We start from the raw sequence: 27,069 nt of genomic DNA on the forward strand, positions 1-27,069 counted from the left end.
TGGGCCCGGACCCATCTTCCAAACCCTAGCCAGGCTGGGGAAAGCCTCCCGGGCCCCGGTAGACCCCTGTCCCCAGCACCCGGACCCTCGGCCTCCTAGCCATCCTGCTGCTCGGCCTGGACTGCGACATCTGAAGTAGGAGTGGGCAGAGAACTCCGATCCGGTCCCTGCTTCTGAAATCAGCCAGGCCGGTGAGAGCACTCCTTGAGACCTGATGGACCACCGTCCACAGCGCCCCGACCCTCGGCTGGCTTGCAGGATGGGGGGGCTCCCGCACCCCGGGACCTGCCGTATGGAGCTCGAGCCCCAGGCCTGGTCCCAGCTTCCGAACCATAGCCAGGCTGGAGAGATCCTCCCGGGCCCCTGTGGACCCCTGTCCCCAGCGCTCGGACCCTCGGCTGGCTTGCAGGATGGGGGCTCCCGCACCCCGGGAGCCACCAGATGGAGCTCAAGCCCCGGGCCCGGTCCCAGCTTCCGAACCCTAGCCAGGCCGGGGAGAGCCTCCCCGGGCCCCGGTGGACCCCCACCCCCAGCGCTCGGACCCTTGGCTGGCTTGCAGGACGGGGGGCTCCCACACCCTGTGATCTGCCGGACAGAGCTCGAGCCCCGGGCCCAGTCCCAGCTTTCGAACCCTAGCCAAGCAGGGGAGAGCCTCCCCGGGCCCCGGTGGACCCCTGATACCAGCGCCCAGACCCTCGGCTGGCTTGCCGGACACAGGGCTCTCGCACCCCATGGCCGGCCGGACAGAGCTCAAGCCCCGGGACCGGTCCCAGCTTCTGAGCCCTAGCCAGGCCGTGGAGAGCCTCCCCTGGCGGACCCCCGTCCCCAGCACTCGGACCCTCAGCTGGCTTGCAGGACGGGGGTCTCCCACACCTCAGGACCCGCCAGACAGAGCATGAGCCCCGGGCCCGGTCCCGGTCCCAGCTTCTGAACCCGAGCCAGGCCGGGGAGAACCTCCCCAGGGCTCGGTGTACCCCCTTCCCCAGCACCCAGACCCTCGGCTGGCTTGCAGGACAGGATGCTCGCACACCCCAGGACGCGCCGGACAGAGCTGGAGCCCCGGTGGACACCCGTCTCCAGGGACCGGACCCTCGGCTGGCTTGCAGGATGGGGGCTCGCGCACCCCGGGACCCGCCGGATGGAGCTCAAGTCCTGGGCACGGTCTCAGCTTCCGAACCCAAGCCAGGCCAGGGAGAGCCTTCCCGGGCCCAGGTGGACCCCCGTCACCAGCGCCCGGACCCTCGGCTGGCTTGCCAGACATGGGGCTCCCGCACCCCAGGGCCCGCCGGACAGAACTCAAGCCCCGGGCCCAGCTTCTGTGCCCTAGCCTTGCTGCGGAGAGCCTCCCCAGGCCCCGGTGGACCCCCGTCCCCAGCGCCCGGACTCTCGGCTGGAACCAAGGAGTGTTAAGCCCAGGCCACGTCCTCTCCCTGCCAGCCTGCCTGGGGAGCCCATTTTCCGTGACTTACAGAACCCTGGGAAAGGACAAAAGTAGCAGTCAGCCTGGCTGGCTGGCAGGCCGGCCATCTGGTCAACAGTGCGGCAGGGCCATCTGGTCAACAGGGCCCGCAGGGCCATCTGGTCGCCCAGCCTGCAGGGCTATCTGGTCGCGCAGCCAGGCGACCAGATGGCTGAGGACGACCCAGCGCCCAGATGTCATTGGAGGGTGCTGTACCCAGTTGCCCTTGCAGTCTGGCGACGGCGAGGGTAGACAGGCACTCCGAGGCTGCCGCTCGGGAGGCTCCTTCCCCGGGGCTGCTCGCCTCCCTACTCGACTTGCACGAGAGCAGCAGGAAGGGGAGGCCCGTCCGGCCCATGCCATCTGGTCACCCTGCTGACCCGCAAGGGATGGTGGCCCCGTCCCCATATCCCGGTGTGGCAGGGACGGGAGGGAGAGGCCACTGTGCCAGAGCGTACGTGGTGGAGGCGGCCTCCCACGGGCCCACATTACTCCCTCCGTGTCCCTCACGCCGGCCTGTCGGCAGAGGGACCCACCCCTGGGTGTGGTGGAGGAGGGCATCCGTGGGCACCCACGCATGGAGAGACAAAAGCATGGCTCAGAGGATGACTTTTAATAGATCGCAGTGAGGTAGCTGCTCTGCTACTTACAAAACCCTGACCCAGAATCAGGTTGTCTACAAATGATTTAGCACCGGGTGCCCCACGAACATGCGATGTACTAAGGGCGATGGAGGAGGCCCCCTTCCGTCCGCGCTCCGGTCCCTAAGTGAGTGGCTCTACGCACCGGCCCCCTGAGAGAGGCCAGCTATTTCAGGCCAACCGAGGCTCCACTGCACTGCGGTGTTACAGTTTAGGGGGGATTCTGACTTAGAGAAGTTCAGTCATAATTCCACAGATGGTAGCTTCCCTCCATTGGCTCCTCAGCCAAGCACATACACCAAATGTCTAAACCTGCGGTTTCTCTCATACTGAGCAGGATTACTATTGCAACAACACATCATCAGTAGGGTAAAACTAACCTGTCTCACGACGGTCTAAACCCAGCTCACGTTCCCTATTAGTGGGTGAACAATCCCACGCTTGGTGAATTCTGCTTCACAATGATAGGAAGAGCCGACATCGAAGGATCAAAAAGCGATGTCGCTATGAATGCTTAGCCGCCACAAGCCAGTTATCCCTGTGGTAACTTTTCTGACACCTCCTGCTTGAAACCCAAAAAGTCAGAAGGATCGTGAGGCCCCGCTGTCACGGTCTGTATTCATACTGAAAATCGAGATCAAGCAAGCTTTTGCCCTTCTGCTCCGCAGGAGGTTTCTGTCCTCCCCGAGCTCGCCTTAGGACACCTGCGTTATCGTTTGACAGGTGTACTGCCCCAGTCAAACTCCCCACCTGCCACTGTCCCCAGAGCGGGTCGCGCCTCGCGGGCGTCGGGCACTTGGAGACAGAAGCGAGAGCCCCACGGGGCTCGCCCCCCCGCCACACCGGGTAATTGAAAAAGCAATAAGAGTAGTGGTATTTCACGGGCGGCCCAATGGCCTACCACTTATCCTATACCTCTTATGTCTCTTCACATTGCCAGGCTAGAGTCAAGCTCAACGGGCCTTCTTTCCCTGCTGATCCTGCCAAGCCTGTTCCCTTGGCTGTGGTTTCGCTAGATAGTAGGTAGGGAAAGTGGGAATCTCGTTCATCCATTCATGCGCATCACTAAGTAGATGACGAGGCCTTCGGCAACTTCTGTACCACCTCGCGGTGGCTTATTCTGGGTTATTATGCTGCCCATCAGCATCAAATCGGTTTTGTTTCCAACAATACAACATTCTTTCGCTCCGGAGTACAGCCACACTGAACGCTGTCCTCACTGGAACTGGGGTCACGTATAGGCCAGAGATAGTACACCCTGCAGTACTTTTCCAACAATTTAAAATTGTCTACGAACAGTCCTGAGAAATTAAAGTGTGATTAGCAGGACATCAATAATCAATGTGTGGTAATTATGTGTATGTAATTAATTGAAACCTATTCATCATTCATGACATTTCAATATTTATGATGTACACAATTGTATCTAAATTGTTATAAGCACACATCTATAAAAATACACATCTACAAAGTGCACATCTAACTAGAAAATGCACATCTATAAAATTCTAAAAAATTCAGATCTATAAAATTCACATCTATGCTAAATCTTGTGTCAACTAAAAACTAATATGTAACTGTATAGCCACATTTAAATATTGATGGATCAACAGTTTAAAACAATATGCTTTATAAGGGTGACGTGTGCTACAAGATAGTGTACATCTCAGTATAAGCTTGATATTCAATTGTCCATGAATACTTGGCACATTTTTAGAGTGTAGTCAGGCAAACATTCTTCTTGAATGGGAACGACATTTGCAGAACTAGATCAGCCAGAGCAACATCATTACATTGAGGCCAAATACCACGACATCCGACAATAAAGCCATGAAATTTTATAGTGTTACATTTGGTGAGATCTTTGATTTGCTGTGACAGATCCTGATAGTATTTAACTTTACTCTCAAACGCTAATTCAAGGGAATTCTCTGAGTTTTCATAACGAATTGAAACATCAATCACTACAGCTGTACCATTTTTGGTAAACGCTTCATCTGGTTGTCGTAGTTCACCTTGATTATTCTTAACACCAGGTTCCCTATATGCCATCCAACCAAACCTTTTCGCTCTATCAATGAGCAATTCCAGAATTTTATTATGTCTTTTTATCCTAATGTCCTTGGTTTTAGGACATGCACCTGAAATATGTGAAATTGTTTCACACACATCTTTACAGTATCTACAAGTAGCAAATGTACGATTTCTTCCCCTAGTGATGGTTTCTCTAGTATATAAATCATTTGCTCTTAACATCAGCGCAGCTATGTACTGCCAGAAGTTTGAGGTTGGATTACTTGCAAAATATTTTATACCATCACCTTGGACAGGGAGATTTGCCCATTTCTCAAATTCTTCTTTTCTCCAATCATATGTTGCTAACAAATTCAAATCATAACTCAGAAACCTACTGTCTTAAATGTTGAGTTTGTGCGTTTTGACGATATTATCAATTTTTTCATTTATTACTTCTCCCGCATACATGAATGAATGAGCTATGTAGAGATCTGGAGCTGCCCTGAGATACAATAAACTATTGACTTTATTTAGACCAATTGTTGTACGTAGTTTTGGTATACTGAGGCCCCCAAATGATCTTTTCGAATATAGGAGACCATCACATGTGTATGCAGGAAGGTGTAGAAAATGTTTGACATACTTTTTTATTGTTTGATCCAGAACATTTAAAGTTTTAGCTTCTGTTCCTGTCATTTCCAATTTAAATGACAGTTTAGGGACGAAGTACTGACAAAATTTATATTTTCTGCGTGGGCTTAAGTGATAGATTATCAAGTTTTTGAGCCCAATCAACAGGAACCTCATTAATTTTGTTGTTACTCGTATGGCCAGTGTGTGGATCAAAGTTCAATCCGAGGTATCTCTCACTTTCTCCTGGATGAATGTTTTTTTCAAACTGCCATGGTTTACAGTTGTTAATCAGAATTTTATCTTTATGGTGAAAAATCCATGTGTCTTTCACATTAAGTTTTAATCCTGTTGTTTTACTGAACTTTTCAATGATTTTCAGATTAGTACTCATTCCTTCCCAGGTGTTGCTGAGTACTGCGATGTCATCGGCAAAGGCGAGAGCGGTGATTTGCTGAAAGAGACCATCGGTGCCGAATGTGAAGCCCTTGCCGTTTTTCTGAAGATCACAGATCAGAGGATCCATGGCAATGTTAAATAGCAGTGGGGATAAAGAGTCACCTTGTTTTACCCCAGATTTCATTGTTATTTCAGGAGTTACTTCGTTGCTCTTTCCCTTGAAAAATGTTGTTGAGTCAGTGTATAAGTCTTGTATTATGTCTCTGATGTATGATGGAACTCTGTGTCTTGCAAGACTCTGGTGCCGATCACGATCCGGTAAAAAAAATTCCCGTACGACTCGTATCCGGTCTTTTTACCGTACAAATCGTACAAGTGCCGTACAAACTGGCAATCACGATTCGCATGGTAAAAAGCCCATACGAGTCGCATTGGGAATAATTCCCCACACGTCCTCGGGTCGGAAAAAGTGTCCGACACGTCCTCGGACGATTTACCGTACAAACGTGAAAAGCGAAGTCCGACCGGGGAATCACGATCCGTCCCGGGCGTCCGAATGTACAACCGTATGGTTAAAAGACCGTCCGCACCGAACTCCAATAGCAACCATGGAGACGTCCAAACAGGTGCCCGGTACGCGCCGTACCCCCCCCAGCCCCCGCATGTATGCGCCGTACCCCCCCAGCCCCCGCATGTACGCGCCGTACCCCCCCAGCCCCCGCATGTACACGCCGTACCCCCCCCCAGACCCCGCATGTACGCGCTGTACCCCCCCAGCCCCCGCATGTACGCGCCGTACCCCCCCCAGCCCCCGCATGTACGCGCCGTACCCCCCCCCAGCCCCCGCATGTACGCGCCGTACCCCCCGTGTATGTACACCCGAGTACGTGTCGAACCCCCCGTGTATGTACACCCGAGTACGCGTCGAACTGTACGTGTCGAACCCCCCCGTGTATGTACACCCGAGTACGCGTCGAACTGTACGTGTCGAACCCCCCCGTGTATGTACACCCGTGTACGTTCGAGTCGTACCCCCACCCGTGTATGTACGGTGCGTTCGACGCGTACTCGGGTGTACATACACGGGGGGGTTCGACACGTACACGGGTGTATATACACGGGGGGGTACGGCGCGTACATGCGGGGGCTGGGGGGGGTACGGCGCGTACATGCGGGGTCTGGGGGGGGTACGGCGCGTACATGCGGGGGCTGGGGGGGGGTACGGCACTTACCGGGCCACCTACTCTGGTCGTTTCGCGCCGTACTTCGCTTTTCCGGCACTTTTTGGGTGCCGTAAAAATATTGCCGTCCAGACTGCTGTCGGTTCGAATCGTACTTCCTGGGTCGTGAAACACGGCCTGAGAGCGTACCGACATCACGTCGGCGCATTCCCCGGATCCCATTTGTATGTCTCTTTTCGTCGGTCGGTGTTTTGTACGACTCGTACGGAAATGGTGTTTCCGTGCGAATCGTACTTGCATGTTTGTAAAGTTTTGCGACCAGGTACGAGTCGGACGGAAAAAAGCCTCCGTCCTACGGTTCGTACCCGGTTTTTTCCGGATCGTAATTGGCACCAAAGTATAATGTGACCATGGCTGACAGAGTCGAAGGCTTTTGAGATATCTATGAACACCACTGCTAACGAGTGACTGTTTTTTCGGGCCCCTTTTATGATATTTTGCAGAAGAGTCAGATTCTCGAGACAACCTCTCACCTTCATGAAGCCTTTTTGTCTCGCATTCAATTCAACAAAAAATTAGAATCTTTTGGTTAGTATTTTTGTGAATAACTTCATGAATGCTGTACCGATGGTAATTGGACGCCAATTGCTGATTTTTTTCAGTTCACTAATCGGTACATTCTTGGGTATCAATATTGACCGGTTCTTTTTGATACTTTCTGGTACTCTTCTCATCGATAACCAAGACAATAACATTCTGGGCAGCAGTCTTGGTTGCCTGCTGTGCACTTTATTCAAGTCATTCAGACCAATGTTATCAGGCCCGCTGATTTCTTTAAATCGGAGTCATCGAAGGCATTAGTTATTTCTAGCAGTGTCATTTCTTTACACAAATATCTAATTTCCCATTCATCCGGTATCCGATCAATCGGCATGAATTTAGGGTTTTTCTTGTTTTCTTTTTCAATTACGCTTTTGTAGTATTGGAAAATTTCATCAGCACTGATTTGGCAAGTGGCATCTTCTGCCCCATCAGTGATAATCCTGGCAATTTTCTTTTTGTCTTTTTTAAACATTGCCTGGTATTCTTTATAGCTGCCCTTTGCTTTTGCATAATTGTTCTTGCGTGTCTGATTAAGCCTTCCGTTTTTCTTGTCTTTTTTTGTTATCTTTTTTTCCACTGAGGCATTCTGGTACTTATCTTGAGCAGAGTTCATAGGCTCATTATTGAGTTCACTTGCTGTATCACTACGATTTGCTGGTACAGGACTCATATCAGTGGTGTTTTCTGAGATATAAGTCACTATCTCATCCATCAGATCCATAGCAGCATCGTGCTGCTCCATGTTTTGGGTGTACTTCTCGACTTCTTTGATTCTATCCCCCAGCTCATCAAAGTTCTTGATTTTTTGCACACGTTTGCGATTGATAAAGTCTCTGCGCTTTTCTGTGGTTACTTCCACTGTAACCTCTGTTTCTTCGCAAGAGTCATTTTCAGAAACATTTGATGCTTGCAGTACATCTTTTGCCGATTTTTACTCTTATCTCTTCTTTTGTCTGCAATTTGTTTTTGGTTTTATTGTCAAAATGTGGAACCATTAGTGCATTAATTTTTCTCTTGTTTTCATCCACTTTTTCCAGGTCTGCCAATAGCAGTATTTCTTCCTGTGACCATAGTTTTGATGGTTTGCTGCTTGCTAGAGCTGCTAGTCTAGCCTCATTTTGCGCTCTTGGATGCGCGTGCCGAGCATGTTGTGAAACTCCAATCTTTGTTCCAAATCTGAGGTCACAGAAGCTGCACAGGAATGGCAACTCTCCTTTTTTTAGGTCTTCCTTTACATTTGGCATAATGGCATGCAATATTGTGGTATTCGGCTTCTTTGTCACATTTTGAGCAATACGTTTTGAGATAGAAGCCTTTGTGCTTGTTGGAGACATGTTTTCTCAGTTCTTTAAAAGTTCCCAATATGTCTCCACACAAGTCACATTTATACTTTTCATTTGGGTATTTCAAATAAGTGACTTTTTTTGTATAGTCACTTTTCTTTGTTATTAAATCTTTGCTGACCTCGTACACATTGGAAGGAGTTTCGAAGTTGGTTGTACCAATGTCATTCTTGGCTGAGGAGGCCACAAACTCGATGGTTTCGCTGAGGTCTACTGTTGTGTCTTCTTCTGCTTCGGAGGGTGAACTAGGGCCTATATCGTGATCTGAATCGTTGTTGCTTGTTGCATTGTTTGAAGCGGGTGCTGGTTTGTCAAAGTCGGTGAGGAGGTTAATGATTTCTGGAAAAGACAGCACCTCCTTATGCCATCTTAATAGAGTTTTTAATCTCCATCTGGAATTGTGTTTGTTTGCTTCGCCATTTCTCACTATCACGCTCGCTGCCATGATAGAACCTTGTTTGGCCTGTCTCTATAGACTTCTCTACGCAGAGTCTAGTACTATAAAGGCAATTACCGGCGGGACCACTGGGAGGTAAAGGACACTACAACTGAGAATAGGTTAAGAGAGTCAGAGTTACTCCCGCCATTTACCCACGATTCATTGAATTTCTTTACTTTGATATTCAGAGCACTGGGCAGAAATCACATCGCGTCAACACCCGACTCTGGCCTTCTCGATGCTTTGTTTTAATTAAACAGTTGGATTCCCCTGGTCTGCACCAGTTCTAAGTCAGCTGCTAGGCGCCGGCCGAGGCAGAACACCGGCCCGCGCCCCCAGGGAGCGGGCACAGGGAGAGGTGACCACCGCAGCTGGGGCGATGTACAGGAAGGGCCCTGCTCGCGTCCAGAGCAGCCACCGCCCCGGAGGGAGGCACCTCATCCAGCCACATTGCACGCCCAGCTCCACTTCATGCCCCAGCCTGATCGACCCAGCCCTTAGAGCCAATCCTAATCCCGAAGTTACGGATCTGACTTGCCGACTTCCCTTACATCCATTGTTCCAACATGCCAGAGGCTGTTCACCTTGGAGACCTGCTGCGATATGGGTACGGCCCGGCGCGAGATTTACACCATCTCCCCTGGATTTTCAAGGACCAGCAAGAGCTCACCGGATGCCACTGGAACTGCAATGCTTTCCAAGGCTCGGGCCCCTCGCTCGGGGCAAACCCATTCCAGGGCACCCTGCCATTCACAAAGAAAAGAGAACTCTCCCCGGTGCTCCCGCCGGCTTCTCTGAGATCGTTTGCGTTGCCGCACTGGACGCCCGAGGGCGTCTGTAGGAGAGTAGGGTCTGCTATCCTATGGTCACCCCAAATTTTTGCTTTTTGCTTCACTGGTTTTTGACATATTGAGGCTGTGGGCCTGCTAATCAGACCCCCAGCCTGCTGCTCTCTCTACTAAATTGACACTATGCACTCTAGGTGCATAACCAATTGGAATTGGATCACCCTGTGAGCCCCTGTACCAGTGTACACTAGGTACCCAGGGCATTGGTGTATCTAAGGCCTACCAGGGGCTGAAGCATATATTGTGCCACCTCTGGCCTGGCCTAGCAATTTGACACAACTGGCTGATCACTCAGCTGGTGTAAGTTGGTGTAATCACCTCTTACTTAGGTGTAGTATACCTATACCTAACCTTAAATGGAACACATGGTAACCTATAAGTCACTCCTATGGCAGGCCTTAACAATCCTGAAGACAGAGTGCTTGGTTCCATGTGAGATGGTGCTCTGGCATGAGCTGAGCCTGTCTGCAGTGGTCGGAACAACTTCCTTCTAACGTTTCCAGATATCGCCATACCATATACTCTTAAGTGCATTATGAACCTTGCGGTTAAATGCTATCTTTGGTTTGGCTTTATCAAAACATGTCGAGTAAGCTGTCATACGAATTGGAATACTAACCCCTCGCCAATTCTGGTTCCGGGGTTAACATTCCACCCTTCTAGAGGGACACGACATGTACAGCACCTGAAACCCGGGTAAAATCAGATCTCCCCTATGGTCAGGTAGTGACCATCTTGCTAACGCAAGCACCAACCAGCGAATCGACTTCTGCTTTGCCACCGCCTCCCGCCGGAGCCCGAGCCCAGAGAACAACAAGAACTGGACCTCTTTAACTAGTGAACATCATATACCAGGCCAACTTCTCACAGCGTCCATCTCCGCCACTCTGGGTTCGGGGATCTGAACCCAACTCCCTTTCTATCGGCCAAGGGCAATGGAGGCCATCGCCCATCCCTTCCGAACGGCGCTCGCCCATCTCTTAGGACCGACTGACCCATGTTCAACTGCTGTTCACATGGAACCCTTCTCCACTTCGGCCTTCAAAGTTCTCGTTTGAATATTTGCTACTACCACCTAGATCTGCACCAGCGGCGCCTCCGCCCGGGCCCTTGCCCTGGGCTTCTGTTCACACCGCAGCAGCCCTCCTACTCGTCACAGCTTCTTCCCCACGGCTTTCAGTGCCGGCGACGGGCGGGTATGGGTCCGACGCTCTAGCACCATCCATTTTCAGGGCTAGTTTATTCAGCAGGTGAGTTGTTACACACTCCTTAGCGGATTCCGACTTCCATGGCCACCGTCCTGCTGTCTATATCAACCATCACCTTTTCTGGGGTCTGATGAACGTCGGCATTGGGCGCCTTAACCCGGCGTTCGGTTCATCCTGCAGCGCCAGTTCTGCTTACCAAAGTGGCCCACTAAGCACTTGCATTCCATGCCCGGCTCCATGCCAGCGAGCCGGGCTTCTTACCCATTTAAAGCTTGAGAATAGGTTGAGATCATTTCGGCCTCAAGACCTCTAATCATTCGCTTTACCAGATAAAACTGGGGGCTCCGAGTGTCAGCTATCCTGAGGGAAACTTCGGAGGGAACCAGCTACTAGATGGTTCGATCAGTCTTTCGCCCCTATACCCAGGCCGGACAACCGATTTGCACATCAGGACCGCTACGGACCTCCATCAGAGTTTCTCCTGGCTTCGCCCTGCCCAGGCATAGTTCACCATCTTTCAGGTCCTATCACGCACGCTCATGCTCCACCTCCCCGACGGAGTGAGCGAGACGGGCCGGTGGTGCGCCCACCGCTGGAAGCACGGAGGGATCCCACCTCTGCCAGTGTGCGCCCGCCCTCACCTTTATTGCGCCACAGGGTTTTGCTCGGCCCTCCGACTTGAACACGTGTTAGACTCCTTGGTCCGTGTTTCAAGACGGGTCGGTGGGTAACCGGAATTGCCGCAGACCCCTGGTGCCTGGTGTGGGCCTCCCAGGGAGCCCCGTCCCCCCTTCCCCGCCACGGCACGTCCTGAGGGGTGGCTGGGAATGGGTGCCCGGGGGAGGGCACAGAGGCGTTCGAATCTCCCTCGGCCCCACAGACACGGTGAAGCTGCTGCCAGGGAGTCTGTAACACCTTCCGCTGGAGCGGAGGGCCACCTGCCACACCAAAGCCTTCCCAGCTGAACCGGAGCCGGTCGCGGCACACCGCCATGGAGGAAATGTGCCCTGCAGGGCCGGGTAGGGCCTGGGTGCCGGTCTCACAGAGGGGATCTGGAATTCCTGGGCCACCGACCTTCCCACCGTGTTGAATCCTCCAGGCGGACTGCACGGACCCCACCCGTTTAACTCTCAACGGCTTCAAAGTTCTTTTCAACTTTCCCTTACGGTACTTGTTGACTATCGGTCTTGCGCCCGTATTTAGTCTTAGATGGAGTTTACCACCCGCTTTGGGCTGCATTCCCAAGCAACTCGACTCCGAGAAGACCCGATCCCAGTGCGTGGGGGGCTGCTACCGGACTAACACTGTCCGCGGGGTGAGCCTCGTTTAGAAGGACTTGGGCCCCCTGAGCTACGCCAGGAAGTCGGTCTTCTGTACGCCACATTGCCTGCGCCTGCCACCGGTCGGAGATTCGGCGCTGGGCTCTTCCCTCTTCACTTGCCGTTACTGGGGTAATACTGGTTAGTTTCTTTTCCTCCGCTTAGTAATATGCTTAAATTCAGTGGGTCGCCACGTCTGATCTGACGTGGTAGACAGAAAAAGACACCAAAGCATCGGGGGAAGCCGCCAGGGGAGGCCAGGCCCCTGCCGGCGCAGGGGCCTGGCGTCCCAACAGCACGCGCACCCTCTTACCCAAGATCGTATCAGGAGTGGGTTCACCCTCCCTGGGAAACCGGCCACGGAGGTGGGCGCCCGAGATGCATAGGCTCGTGCAGCTGGTGGGACACCACAGACAGCCGTGCCTGGTACGCAGCCAGGCACCTGGGGATGGGCCCAGGGTGGACAGGACACCGGACCTCCCTCCTGCCAAGGTGGGGAAGCGGGGCAAGGCGCACCAGTGGCGTACCTCCATGGCAGGACCCTGGGAGGGACGCTTCCACAGGCAATCAGGGGCTCTGACCTTGTGGGAGGACGAAGGGAAGCGGAGCTAACCCTGCGACGGCCCCAGCCGCGTCCCGGGGAAGCCCCGGGGTGATTGATGATCGAGCGTACCTCAGGCAGGCGTAGCCCCGGGAGGAACCCGGGACCGCAAGGTACGTTCGATGTGTCGATGACCAATGTGTCCGGCAATTCACACTAATTCTTGCAGCTAGCTGTGTTCTTCATCAACGCGTGAGCCGAATGATCCACCGCCAAGAGTCATAGGCAACTTTTAAAAAATATTCGCCCACCTGGGGGCACCGGAGAGGTGGGGAGGAAGGCAGCACCGTCTGTCCATCGCCCGCGCGGCAAGATGGCCCGGGCGCCCCGTTCAAGGCTTCCCCTCTGGGAGTCAGACTGCACTGTTAGGAGAAAAAAAACATTACCGGGCGCACGGCCTGGGAGTACCTCCACCCACCCACCTGCGGGCGAGGAAGGGGGCTCCCAGTGCAACAGGAGCAGGCAGCCCCGCAGCCGCCAGTCCCTCCTGGAGTAACCGGGAGGGACCACGCAAGTCTTCAAACCCCTCGGCCCGGCCACATTGGACTGGGTCAAACCGGGTACCTGGCAACGAGGGAGGGTCGCTCCACCTGCATGCCAGCCGTCCGTTGCCAGTCGGCCCCGATCCATGATGGCGGGCTGGCTTTTTCAGCCCACCCCACCCTTGCCTGGGCCAGAGGCACCGGAAGGGAAGAACCAGACAGCTCCCCATCCTGCACGCCTCCCACCGAGAAGAGTCGGGGTCCCCTCGCAGGCCCACGGCCCCTTCTCTTCCAGGCCGCCATGCCGTGCGAGAAGTGCCACGGATCCCGGTGGGGCCAGGACGTGGGCGCCGGAGGGTCCAGCCAGCACCAGGGCCTTTCGAGGGGGGGTGGTACCAGCCCGATGAGGCACTGCCATTCAGTTTCCTCCCACCGCGGGTGTCATGCCGGGTGAGCTTGGGTTCCATCTGGGGAGGGCCTACCGCTGTGACCCTTCCAGAGGGATAGAGGACAGGGGCTGCCCCAGTCCCCGGTCCCTTGCGTGTCGGTCGGGTCCTCCCCAGTGGAAGAGGCCCACCAAAGGCCCGGTCCTCACCTGAGTGCCCCATGCGGCCACAGACCGCTCCGCCGTCCGGAGCGCGCCAGGGCAGGGCTGGGCCCTGTGCCTACGGTGTGTGCTTGCAGGAGACAGCCGAGGGCTTCGGGCTGGTGCCGTCGGTCGCTCGGGCCGCTTCGCCGTTAATGATCCTTCCGCAGGTTCACCTACGGAAACCTTGTTAGAACTTTTACTTCCTCTAGATAGTCAAGTTTGATCATCTTCTCGACGCTCCGCCAGGGCCATTGCCGACCCCGGCGGGGCCGATCCGAGGACCTCACTAAACCATCCAATCGGTAGTAGCAACGGGTGGTGTGTACAAAGGGCAGGGACTTAATCCACGCAAGCTTATGACCCATACTTACTAGGAATTCCTCGTTCATGGGAAATAATTGCAATCCCCAATACCCTATCACAAACGGAGTTCAGCGGGTTACCCGCACCTGTCAGAGGAGACATATGCTGATCCGTTCAGTGTGGCGTGCGTGCAGCCTCGGACATCTAAGGACATCACAGACCTTTTATTGCTCGATCTCGTGTGGCTAAACGCCACTTGTCCCTCTAAGAAGTTGGACGCCAACTGCAGTGGGTCGCGTAACTAGTTAGCATGGAAGAGTCTCGTTCATTATCGGAATTAACCAGACAAATCGCTCCACCAACTAAGAACGGCCATGCACCACCACCCACAGAATCGAGAAAGAGCTATCAATCTGGCAATCCTTTCCGTGTCCGGGCCAGGTGAGGTTTCCCGTGTTGAGTCAAATTAAGCCGCAGGCTCCACTCCTGGTGGTGCCCTTCTGTCAATTCCTTTAAGTTTCAGCTTTACAACCATACTCCCCCTGGAACCCAAAGATTTTGGTTTCCTGGAAGCTGCTCGGCGGGTCAAGAGAATAACGCCGCCGGATCGCTAGTCGGCATCATTTATGGTCGGAACTACGACAGTATCTGATCATCTTCGAACCTCCGACTTTCGTTCTTGATTAATGAAAACATTCTTGGCAAATGCTTTCGCTTTGGTTCATCTTGCCCCAGTCCAAGAATTTCACCTCTAACGCCACAATACGAATGCCCCCGGCCGTCCCTCTTAATCATGGCCCCAGTTACAAAAACCAACAAAATAGAACCGGAATCCTATTCCATTATTCCTAGCTGAAGAATTCAGGCGACCGGCCTGCTTTGAACACTCTAATTTTTTCAAAGTAAATGCTTCGGACCCCTAGGACACTCAGTGAAGAGCATCAAGGGGGTGCCGAGAGGCAGGAGCTGGGACAGGCGGACCGCCAGCTTGATCCCAAGATCCAACTACGAGCTTTATAACTGCAGCAATTTCAATATACGCTATTGGAGCTGGAATTACCGCGACTGCTGGCACCAGACTTGCCCACCAATGGATCCTCGTTAAAGGATTTAAAGTGTACTCATTCCAATTACAGGGCCTCAAAAGAGTCCTGTATTGTTATTTTTCATCACTACCTCCCGAGTCGGGAGTGGGTAATTTGCACACCTGCTGCCTTCCTTGAATGTGGTAGCCGTTTCTCAGGCTACTTCTCCGGAATCGAACCCTGATTCCCCGTTACCCGTGGTCCCCATGGTAGGCACAGAAAGTACCATCGAAAGTTGATAGGGCAGATATCCGAATGTATCGTCGCCGTCACGAGGACCTGCGATCAGCCCGAGGTTATCTAGAGTCACCAAAGCAGCCGGGCGAGCCCGGATTGGTCTTGGTCTAATAAATGCACGCATCCCGGGAGGTCAGCGCTCGTCGGCATGTATTAGCTCTAGAATTACCACAGTTATCCAAGTAACAGATGGAGCGATCAAAGGAACCATAACTAATTTAATGAGCCATTCGCAGTTTCACTGTACCAGCCGTGTGTACTTACACATGCATGGCTTAATCTTTGGGACAAGCATATGCTACTGGCAGGATCAACCAGATAGCCGGACCTGCTGACGGGGTGGGTTCGGGGGCCGCATGCCCATCTCCCCGACTGGCAACCTTCACGCACCCCTCCCTCTCGAGAGCCTGCTGGGGGGAAGGAGCCCACCCGCCTGGGCGGGAGGGCTCGCTGGAGTGGTGTGGAGAGGTGCAGTCGCATGGGCACCGGCGGGCCCAGCCATCTCCCCCAGGAGGGAGAGGCAGGCCGAGGCACAGCCCGAGCGAGATGCAGGGGTGCCGGGGCCTGGCAGCGGTGGCACCCCTCAGAACGGTCGTTCCGAGCTGCTGTGGAAATGTGCTGGAAGGAGAGGTGTGACGGCGTGGTGCGCAGGGCCTACAGACCTGCCGCGCTGCAGCGTCCAAGGGCCTGGTGCTACCCGACCCCTTCCGCTCGGGTCAGACCACCTGGGGGCATGAGCTGCCAGGGCTGCTCAGCCTTCGCTCTGCTGGGTAGGGTGAAGGGCCTCCTGCCAGGCGGCAGCCCTCGAGTCAGACGGTCCATGCATGCTGGAAGCTCTTTGCCTGAAACAACACCCGAGGCTGGCCAAGCAGTCCATCCCTAAATGGACGGAGAGTGCCCAATCAATCGGAGTACGGCGGGGGCCACCCCTGGCAGGCTGCCCTGCACAGGGGATGCCAGCTTCATGTCCCTGCTTGCATCCGGGGCGAGCAGGCTCAGAGGAAAGGCCAAACAAAGTCCCGGGCACACGTTGTTGGATATTTACAATGTTTCATAAAGTCTCTTGCATCAAAATTGTTGCCATACAAGATCCACTCAGGTTATTTAGAATCTCTTCAATTTGTTTAATCTTTATCAATAATGGACACAACCAGCCAACACGTGTTTCGTCACAAAGGGAAATATCCCGTGACTTCTTCAGGGCTGTATGGTTAAGACTGGATATCTTGGTGCGATCGCTCCGCCGGTGATATTTCCGACCCGGCTGGTCTGGTTTAGGGTGAAAGGAGAAAGGAGTCGTCCTTGTGACTCTACCATAAGAAAGGGAAGCTCCGGAATGCCGAAGATCCCAGTCAATAAGTGCCTGTGCTCCAGTTGAACGGCGGGTCGGCCGCAAAAAAGGAACCTTCAGCGTGTTCGCTTAGGCGGAGCACAGGCACTGGTTCATCTCCGTATCGGAAATGGACTAATCAGAGGAAAGGCCCATCGGGAAGGGGCTGAGCGGCAGGCACAGACCCGGGCCCCTGGGGGCCCTAGAGGGCAGACCCGGGTGCTGCCTTCACCGGGTCTGCCCTCAGACAGAGGTCTGACTGAGCAGGCTTGGAAGAAAAGGACCATCGGGAAAGGACCGAGAGGCAGGTGCATACCCGGGCCCCTGGGGTCCCCCGCGGGCAGGCCTTTGTTCTACCTTCCCTTGTCTCAGAATCACCGGACCTCACGGAGGTCTGACAGACCCTCTCCCAAGTAATTCAGAGGAAAATGACTCCCCTTTCTTGTAATCCTTGCACGCGAGGTGACAGAGGGGACGCAAGGTGCGAATTTGCCATCCTCCTTGAGCCCACGCTGGGATTGGGGAGGCAAATAAGCCCTCGTCGGGACTTCCAGGGAAGCCCAGCCATCTGGTCGCCCCATAGGAAAGCATTGCGTGCGACCAGATGGCCGAGGGGATAGGTGCGACCAGATGGCCGAGTGGAAAGGTGCGACCAGATGACTGGGCTCGAAAGGGAAGCCATCTGTTTGCTCTGTGCCCCAATGAAAGAGTGAGCGGGTGCCGGGGCATGGGGGACCAGAGGCCCAGGGCCCCAGCTGGGCCCCAGCCATAGAGGCTGCGGGGGGCCCGACAGGCCCTCCGACCCGTGACCCGCGGACACCTTGAAAAGCAGGGGAGGCCTGCACTGGACCGACGGACCCCCGTCCTGGGCCCTTGGTGAAGCGGCAGGCTGGGGGATGGGGCCCAGGGCCGGAACACCCGACCCGGGGCCTGGCGGGGTCCCTGGACCCAGCCGGGGCTCCCAGGCCCAGAGGCGCAGGGGAAGCCTCCCCGGGCCCGCCGGACACCATCCCCGGCACCCTGCCATGCAGCAGGACCAAGGGCTGGGGTGGCCGATCCAGCTGCCGGCTCAGGACCACTAGGCTGAGAGGGGTTCCAGAGTACCCAGCCCATCTGGTCCCCGGCTGAGAACCACCAGCCCGGGAGGGGTGTTCCGGCATACCCTGCCTCTAGTAATCCGGAGGAAAGCTACCCCTTTTTCTGGTAACCCGTGCACACCGAGTGACAGAGGGGACCCAGGGCGCGGAGGCGCCTGACATCCTGGAGCCCTGGCTGGGATCAGGGAGGCAAATGAGCCCCCATCGGGACTTCCAGGGCAGCCCGGCCATCTGGTCGCCCCATTGGAAAGCATTGCATGCGACCAGATGGCCGAGAGGGAGAAGGTGCGACCAGATGGCCAGGACTGAAAGGACGCCCGCCACGAGCCAAGCCTTCGCGGTAGGGCTCCCGCCTGCCCTTGCAGGGCTCAGGGGCTCCACTTTCCAGGGGGCTCGGGGACCCCGGCTGGGCCTCAGGCACAGGGAGGACCGCCGGAGCTCTCAGGCCTGGACGCCTGGGGGAGGACTGTCTAGGATCCATGGAGCCCGTCCCAGGCACTTTGCCATGCCGTGGGCCAGAGGATGGAGCACCCAGACTGAGGGGAGGTGTTGTCCGGGCATAGCCCACCTGGTCCCCGGCAAAGACCCGCCAGCCCGGGAGGGGTGTTCCGACATACCCTATCCCTAGTAATCCGGAAGAAAGCTTCCCCTTTTTCTGGGAGCCCATGTGCACCGAGTGGCAGAGGGGACCCAGGGCGCAGAGGCGCCCGACCTCCTGGAGCCCTGGCTGGGATCGGGGAGGTAAGTGAGCCCCCATCGGCACTTCCAGGGCAGCCCAGCCATCTGGTCGCCCCATTGGAAAGCATTGCGTGCGACCAGATGGCCGAGGGGAAAAAGATGCGACCAGATGGCCGGGACCGAAAGGACGCCCGTCCCCCGAGCCGAGCCTTCACGGTAGGGCTCCCGCCTGGCCTTGCAGGGCCCCGCTTCGCAGGGGATCAGGGACCCAGGCTGAACCTCAGGCACGGGGAGGACAGCCGGAGATCTCTGGCCCAGACGCCCGGGGGACTGCCCAGGACCCACGGAGCCCATCCTGGGCACTTTGCCATGCCGTGGGTCAGAGGAGGGAGCCCCCGGACGGTGGGGAGGTGTTGTCCGGGCATAGCCCATCTGGTCACCGGCAAAGTACCGCCAGCCCAGGAGCGGTGTTCCGGCATACCCTGCCCCTAGTAATCCGGAGGAAAGCTACCCCTCTTTCTGGTAACCGAGTGACGGAGGGGACCTAGGGTGTGGAGGCGCTCGACCTCCTGGAGCCTTGGCTGGGATCGGGGAGGCAAATGAACCCCCATCGGGACTTCCAGGGCAGCCCGGCCATCTGGTCGCCCTTTTGGAAAGCATTGCATGCGACCAGATGGCCGAGGGGGGAAAAGGTGCGACCAGATGGCTGGGACTGAAAGCATGCCCGCCCTGAGCCGAGCCATCACGGTAGGGCTCCCGCCTGCCCATGCAGGGCTCTGGGGCTCTGCACCAGGGACCCTTGTCCCGGGCAGACGGACCCTTGGAAGGCCGCAGGACGGGGGCTCCCACACCCCAGGCCCTGACTGAAACCCAGGCCCCAGGGCAGGTACCTGCTTCTCAACCCAGCCAGGCCGGGGAGATCGGGGAGCCTGACTGGGCACAAGGGACCCCTGTCTCAGGCACACGGACCCTCGGCTGGCCGCAAGACGTGGGCTCGTTTTCCACACATTTGTTCCATAATTCCGCGTAGTGGCGTAACAACAACTCTGCCTAACCTTAATCTGAAGGTTCATTGGTGCCCTTGAAATACCCTCTGAGTGCTACAGCAACAAATGATGGATGGAATGCTGAATGAATCAAACATTGAAACCTAGTCAAAAGATCTGAGTTAAAACCATCCTTCTTTTGCTCACTACGCCACCCCAGAACTGCCAAGCCGGGTCCTCCCTGGACCAGAAACAAGTATCCTGGGACTGTTTTCAGGGTAACACCCCTCATCAGCCAGGCTAACTTGAATTCAGTGGCAAAGTGAGGAAGGGACCCACGTCTGGGCATACCCTTTCCACTTAGGGCAAAAAGTGCTGCGGAAATGATGGACGGAATGTTAAGCAAATCAAATGCTCACCCCCACTGACAGACCTGGGTTAAATCCATTGTTCATTTGCTCACCACGCCACCCCAGTTTGGACCCAGTCAAATTCAAACCAGTCTTGACCCTGCTCCTCATGGGAACAGTCCAGCCCGAACTGATTTGCAGGGTCCTACCTGTACTGGAAACAAGTATCCTGGGACTGTTCTTGGGGTAACACCCCTCATCAGCCAGGCTAGCTTGAATCCAGTGGCACAGCAAGCCTAGCTGATGTGGGGTAATACTCCGAAACCGGTCCCAGGATTCTTGTTTCCAGTAGGAGAGGATGTGGCCTGGCAGTTCGGGCTGGACTGTTTCCATGAGGCACAGGGTCAAGACTGATTTGCGTAATGCTGGGTCGAACCTGGGGGGGGTCATGGTGAGCAAAAGAACAATGGATATAACCCAGATCTCTAGACTGGGGGTGAATGTATGATTTATTCAGCATTCCATCCATCATTTGTTTGCCTCACTTGAAGCACTGCCATAGTGCCCTGCGGCCTTCTTCCTGCATAAGGTGAAACCCTTTGAGGTGCGCAAGGCTGAGAATTCATAGGATGAGCAGAGCCAAGCAGGGTCCGGCATGACCCCAAGGCACGAACCGAGTCAGGCAACAAAGAGAACGTTTTCCTTGACTTCTGTGACTGCTCTAAGGTAGCCTTCTTCCTTTTACACACACCACTGCTTTAAATGAGCCAGTACTATTGGTACCCACGCTTCTTGATTTGAATGGGAGAGTACCTGCACTTCACAGCACTGCTGCATAAATTTAATGGGAGAGTACCTGCACTTCTCAGCACTGCAACAGTACATTTAACGGGATAGCACCGGCCCTTCTCAGCACTGCTGCAGTACATTTAATGGGAGAGTACTGGCACTTCTCAGCACTGCTGCAGTAAGTTTAATGGAAGAGTATTGGCACTTCTCAATACTGCTGCAATACATTTATTGGTAGAGCACTGGCACTTCTCAGCACTGCGGCAGTACATTTAATGGGAGAGTACCTGCACTTCTCAGTACTGCTGCAATACATTTTATGGTAGAGCACTGGCACTTCTCAGTAATGCTGCAATACAATAATTGGTAGAGTACAGGCACTTCTCAGCACTGCTTCAGTACATTTAATGGGACAGTATCTGCTCTTCTCAGCACTGCTTCAGTACATTTAATGGGACAGTATCTGCTCTTCTCAGCACTGCTGCAGTACATTTATTGGGAGAGTACCTGCACTTCTCAGTACTGCTGCAATACATTTATTGGTAGAGCACTGGCACTTCTCAGCACTGCTGGAGTACATTTAATGGGACAGTACCTGCACTTCTCAGCACTGCTGCAGTACATTTAATGGGAGAGTACCTGCACTTCTCAGTAATGCTGCAATACATTTAATGGTAGAGCACTGGCACTTCTCAGTACTGCTGCAATACATTTATCGGTAGAGTACTTTCACTTCTCAGTACTGCTGCAATACATTTATTGGTAGAGTACTTTCACTTCTCAGCACTGCTGCAGTACATTTAATGGGAGAGCACCTGCATTTCACATGAGTGCCTTCTTAGAGGAAGTTTCCTTAGATGACAGGGACATCTTAAGGGTGTTGGGGGGACCTGGGCCAAATGGATTTGGGGGGGCCCTGCTTGGAACAGCTTTAAATTTATGATCCAATTTCAGCATTTTTATGCACCCTTCGGCCAGGTCACTGACAGTGCACACGCTCACTCGTCCAAATTCTAAATGTGTTTTCATAAAAAATATTCAGGGATGTGTTTTCATAAAAAATATTTAGGGATATTGATGTGTGTTTTCAATATTGTGACACAGCAGCAGCTCACTAATATTACTGCAAATAATCTCGGTGACACCCTCCCATTTTTCATTTCTGAGGTTGTGTTTTGATCTGAAAGAAACTTTTTATGGACGTTGCACGAAACATAAACACAGCACTTCTTTACAGACTGTCTGTAATAGACTCTCATATATAACCCACATTAAGGAAAATTGTATTTAAAACAATCTCCTTAAGATTTATTCAATGTCCTAGGGCAAGACTCTGCAGAACAGAGCTGGCTCCTTCAGGGGCCCCTGAAAGGCTGGGGCCCTGGGCCGGAGCCCAATTTGCCCATGCCTTAAAACACCTCTGTTAGATGATGTTTGCCAATGAGTGTTCACAAAATGGTGTGAAGCTGAAAAGTCCTCAGAATCTCAGGAGAAGAAAGAAGGTGATGTGAGCCCCACTGGGATCAAGAGAGTGAGGGTTTTGCTGACGTCTCGAGGCATTTCATTTTGTAGCTTAAAAAGGGAAGGGCTTCCAGATGTATTTTGATGGTTGTAGTTGCAGTATTATGTTGTGTGCATATTCTACTAGTAATTATTTGTAACACCTGATGGAGTACACTGTGGTCAAAACTATAAGTACAATTGAACAAACCTTCCTTACTTCTCCTATACCAGGGTTGTGCAACGGTGGCCCTTGGTGGCTTCTGTCATGTAAGGTTTGTAGGCTCACAACCATTCCCTCTTTGATTACTAGTGTGTACACTTATTTAATGCGGACATCCTGAAGGCCTGGCATGAGCAAGGCACACCATTTCTTTAAGATCTTTCCTTACCTTGCTCAGACCCTTTGACTCTGGTGGCATGGCATTCCTGCGTTTAGGTGCACTTCCCCTCAAATCTTTGACAGCTAAGTGGGCAGGGGGATCCTGTGATAGTTGCCCTGTTTGCGGTATTAATAACGAAACTATTGGACATTTTTTATTCTCCTGCAAATCTTATGCAGCGCCAAGGCGTATCTGGCTGTCCCCGATGTGTAAAAACTTAGGAACAACCAGTAGTACCGTAGCCCTGCGTATTATATGCACTAGCACCTTGACTTGGATTTCAGTAGCCACCGCAAAGTATCTAGGATGGGCGTGGTCGATTAGACAGAGATTGCTAGCCATTTGACTACTCTCTTGACCACGCAGAGACTGCTAGTCTTTTGACTATTCTCTGCTATGTTATTATTTTTCTTCTGCATTTTATTTTTTAACTCACCTCTATTTAAAATATTTTGTTTTTATAACTTGTCACTGATAATAGAACAGTACGTTTTAACCAGGGTTATTACCCAAGTTAGAAAACTTTGCAAAGTATGTCTTGTATTTGAGACCTTGACTGGAATTTAATCTCTATTTTAAATTGTTGTATGTAATTGTTTATTGTAAAATTGTATTCTGCTTTTATGAATGAAATTCGAATAAAGCATACTTTGACTTGAGCAAGGCACACCATTTCTTTAAGATATTTCCTTACCTTGCTCAGACCCTTTGACTCTGGTGGCATGGCATTCCTGCGTTTAGGTGTCGCCTGCACAGCGCTTGCGAAACCTCTTGTAATGAAAACAATCTTAAAAAGGGCTTAGAGCCTGCCCATTGTTTGGCTCCTACGACACTCTAGTTTCCTTGTTTCGTATTGCATGGTGCCTCCTCCTTGCCTCCAGCTTCCTCCTGAGGTTTGTGTGTGGTCTCTACCATGGAGCATGGACCAAGTACAGCGTAAGGTCTGTCACAAGCAACAACAAAATACACTGCCTATACTACAATAGTAGAACTCTGATATGTTTATGCTTGTTGTCACATTTGAGCCATACTGTTCAATAATCCATTCAACTACATGGATGTTATTTGAAGAACATTCAAGCATGTGTAAGTGGTGGCCGCACTGTGTGCCAATGGCAGTCACTATATTTTTTTGGACACACTTTACTGATTTGAAATCTCTGTTTGAAATATGTACGATATGAAAAGCCCATGCTTTCTGCATCCTGTTGCACCTCATCAGACACCCCCATCGTCTTGGTGTCAGGTTCTCTTTCTCATTACACCCTCGTCTCAGCCCCTCTGTGTTTGTTTGCGGCCCTAAAAGCAGACAATTGCTTGTCACATTCAGGCACAGAAATAAATGCAGAAAAGAACGCGCTGCAGACATCTGTCTAGGCTCCACTGGAACGCAGTGTATGTAGCTCCACCCCATCCAGGTGCAGCCCAGCCCTGCCGGGCCCTCGTATGGGGTTTCATTCAGTTTGGGGACTTTTTGATGCCCTCGTAGGTCTGTCTCCACCTTCCAGTTCCTGCGATCATCTGACGGAAGCAGCTGCAAATTTGCCAAAGAATAAGCGTTGTGTCCCCAACCAAGGATTTCTTTAGGTGAGGAATGCGGAAGGTACTTACATAGATGAGGACCGTGAGCAGAAAAGACAAGCATTTGCAATGCAGTGGGTCTCGCATTTACGTGAGTTTGAGTGATTGGTATTGTGGGTGAGAATGCCTTCTATGTACGTGTTGGTTTTTAAAGGGTAGGTGGAAGGCATTGTCATTTGCAGTGCTGGTGGCTTGGGATCTCGGCAGTGCGAGACCTACTGCATTCCGAATGATGGTTTCAGGTTCCTTTCATTCTTTATTTTGTATTTTATTGCTGAGTTGTACAAATTAAACAACATACTAGTTACAATTGTAGCAGCTCCTCTGCGATGACTGATTGCAGGTGATGGGCATCGACACTGCCGATGACTGGTTGCAGGTGATGGGCATCGACAGTCATTTACAGGGACGTAGACGTGTTTTTTATCATCAGACTTTGACCGGACGAAAGGGAACAAAAGACAGAACGAATGGTGGACCTGTGCTGGTGGCGAAGGGCTTTCAAGCAGACGAGGATGGTGGACCCGTGCTGGTGGCGGAGGGCTTTCAGGCAGACGAGGATGGTGGACCCGTGCTGGTGGCGGAGGGCTTTCAGGCAGACGAGGATGGTGGACCCGTGCTGGTGGCGGAGGGCTTTCAGGCAGACGAGGATGGCGGACCCGTGCTGGTGGTGGAGGGCTTTCAGGCAGACGAGGATGGTGGACCCGTGCTGGTGGCGGAGGGCTTTCAGGCAGACGAGGATGGTGGACCCGTGCTGGTGGCGGAGGGCTTTCAGGCAGACGAGGATGGCGGACCCGTGCTGGTGGTGGAGGGCTTTCAGGCAGACGAGGATGGTGGACCCGTGCTGGTGGCGGAGGGCTTTCAGGCAGACGAGGATGGTGGACCCGTGCTGGTGGCGGAGGGCTTTCAGGCAGACGAGGATGGCGGACCCGTGCTGGTGGCGGAGGGCTTTCAGGCAGACGAGGATGGTGGACCCGTGCTGGTGGCGGAGGGCTTTCAGGCAGACGAGGATGGTGGACCCGTGCTGGTGGCGAAGGGCTTTCAAGCAGACGAGGATGGTGGACCCGTGCTGGTGGCGGAGGGCTTTCAGGCAGATGAGGATGGCGGACCCGTGCTGGTGGCGGAGGGCTTTCAGGCAGATGAGGATGGTGGACCCGTGCTGGTGGCGGAGGGCTTTCAGGCAGACGAGGATGGTGGACCCGTGCTGGTGGCGGAGGGCTTTCAAGCAGACGAGGATGGTGGACCCGTGCTGGTGGCGGAGGGCTTTCAGGCAGACGAGGATGGTGGACCCGTGCTGGTGGCGAAGGGCTTTCAAGCAGACGAGGACGGTGGACCCGTGCTGGTGGCGAAGGGCTTTCAAGCAGACGAAGATGGCGGACCCGTGCTGGTGGCGAAGGGCTTTCAAGCAGACGAGGATGGTGGACCCGTGCTGGTGGCGGAGGGCTTTCAGGCAGATGAGGATGGCGGACCCGTGCTGGTGGCGGAGGGCTTTCAGGCAGATGAGGATGGTGGACCCGTGCTGGTGGCGGAGGGCTTTCAGGCAGACGAGGATGGTGGACCCGTGCTGGTGGCGGAGGGCTTTCAAGCAGACGAGGATAGTGGACCCGTGCTGGTGGCGGAGGGCTTTCAGGCAGACGAGGATGGTGGACCCGTGCTGGTGGCGAAGGGCTTTCAAGCAGACGAGGATGGTGGACCCGTGCTGGTGGCGAAGGGCTTTCAAGCAGACGAGGATGGTGGACCCGTGCTGGTGGAGGAGGGCTTTCAGGCAGACGAGGATGGTGGACCAGTGCTGGTGGCGGAGGGCTTTCAGGCAGACGAGGATTGTGGACCCGTGCTGGTGGCGAAGGGCTTTCAAGCAGACGAGGATGGTGGACCCGTGCTGGTGGCGGAGGGCTTTCAGGCAGACGAGGATGGTGGACCCGTGCTGGTGGCGGAGGGCTTTCAGGCAGACGAGGATGGTGGACCCGTGCTGGTGGCGGAGGGCTTTCAGGCAGACGAGGATGGTGGACCCGTGCTGGTGGCGGAGGGCTTTCAGGCAGACGAGGATGGTGGACCCGTGCTGGTGGCGGAGGGCTTTCAGGCAGACGAGGATGGTGGACCCGTGCTGGTGGCGAAGGGCTTTCAGGCAGATGATGATGGTGGACCCGTGCTGGTGGCGGAGGGCTTTCAGGCAGACGAGGATGGTGGACCCGTGCTGGTAGCGGAGGGCTTTCAAGCAGACGAGGATGGCGGACCCGTGCTGGTGGCGGAGGGCTTTCAGGCAGATGAGGATGGCGGACCTGTGCTGGTGGCGGAGGGCTTTCAAGCAGACGAGGATGGCGGACCCGTGCTGGTGGCGAAGGGCTTTCAGGCAGATGAGGATGGCGGACCCGTGCTGGTGGCGGAGGGCTTTCAGGCAGACGAGGATGGTGGACCCGTGCTGGTGGCAGAGGGCTTTTAGGCAGATGAGGATGGCGGACCTGTGCTGGTGGCGGAGGGCTTTCAGGCAGACGAGGATGGTAGACCCGTGCCGGTGGCGGAGGGCTTTCAGGCAGACGAGGATGGTGGACCCGTGCTGGTGGCGGAGGGCTTTCAGGCAGATGAGGATGGCGGACCTGTGCTGGTGGCGGAGGGCTTTCAGGCAGACGAGGATGGTGGACCCGTGCTGGTGGCGGAGGGCTTTCAGGCAGATGAGGATGGCGGACCTGTGCTGGTGGCGGAGGGCTTTCAGGCAGACGAGGATGGTGGACCCGTGCTGGTGGCAAAGGGCTTTCAAGAAGACGAGGATGGTGGACCCGTGCTGGTGGCGGAGGGCTTTCAGGCAGACGAGTATGGTGGACCCGTGCTGGTGGTGGAGGGCTTTCAGGCAGACGAGGATGGTGGACCCGTGCTGGTGGCGGAGGGCTTTCAGGCAGACGAGGATGGTGGACCCGTGCTGGTGGCGGAGGGCTTTCAGGCAGATGAGGATGGCGAACCCGTGCTGGTGGTGGAGGGCTTTCAGGCAGACGAGGAT

General features: G+C 54.2%; 2 non-coding genes and 1 pseudogene across 2 annotated transcripts; all 3 read right to left on the minus strand.

Moving 5' to 3' along the window:
• Window positions 1-2,044: 2,044 nt before the first annotated feature.
• On the minus strand, window positions 2,045-12,296 carry LOC146863650 (28S ribosomal RNA; annotated as a pseudogene).
• A 458-nt stretch (window positions 12,297-12,754) lies between these two features.
• LOC146863651 (5.8S ribosomal RNA) lies at window positions 12,755-12,908 on the minus strand. The gene has a single exon (XR_014977500.1). It is a non-coding gene; the product is annotated as a 5.8S ribosomal RNA (ribosomal RNA).
• A 1,000-nt stretch (window positions 12,909-13,908) lies between these two features.
• On the minus strand, window positions 13,909-15,704 carry LOC146863652 (18S ribosomal RNA). The gene has a single exon (XR_014977591.1). It is a non-coding gene; the product is annotated as an 18S ribosomal RNA (ribosomal RNA).
• Between the last annotated feature and the right edge of the window lie 11,365 nt (window positions 15,705-27,069).

Source organism: Triturus cristatus, chromosome 2_1, assembly GCF_964204655.1.
Source record: "Triturus cristatus chromosome 2_1, aTriCri1.1, whole genome shotgun sequence".
NCBI lineage: Eukaryota > Metazoa > Chordata > Amphibia > Caudata > Salamandridae > Triturus > Triturus cristatus.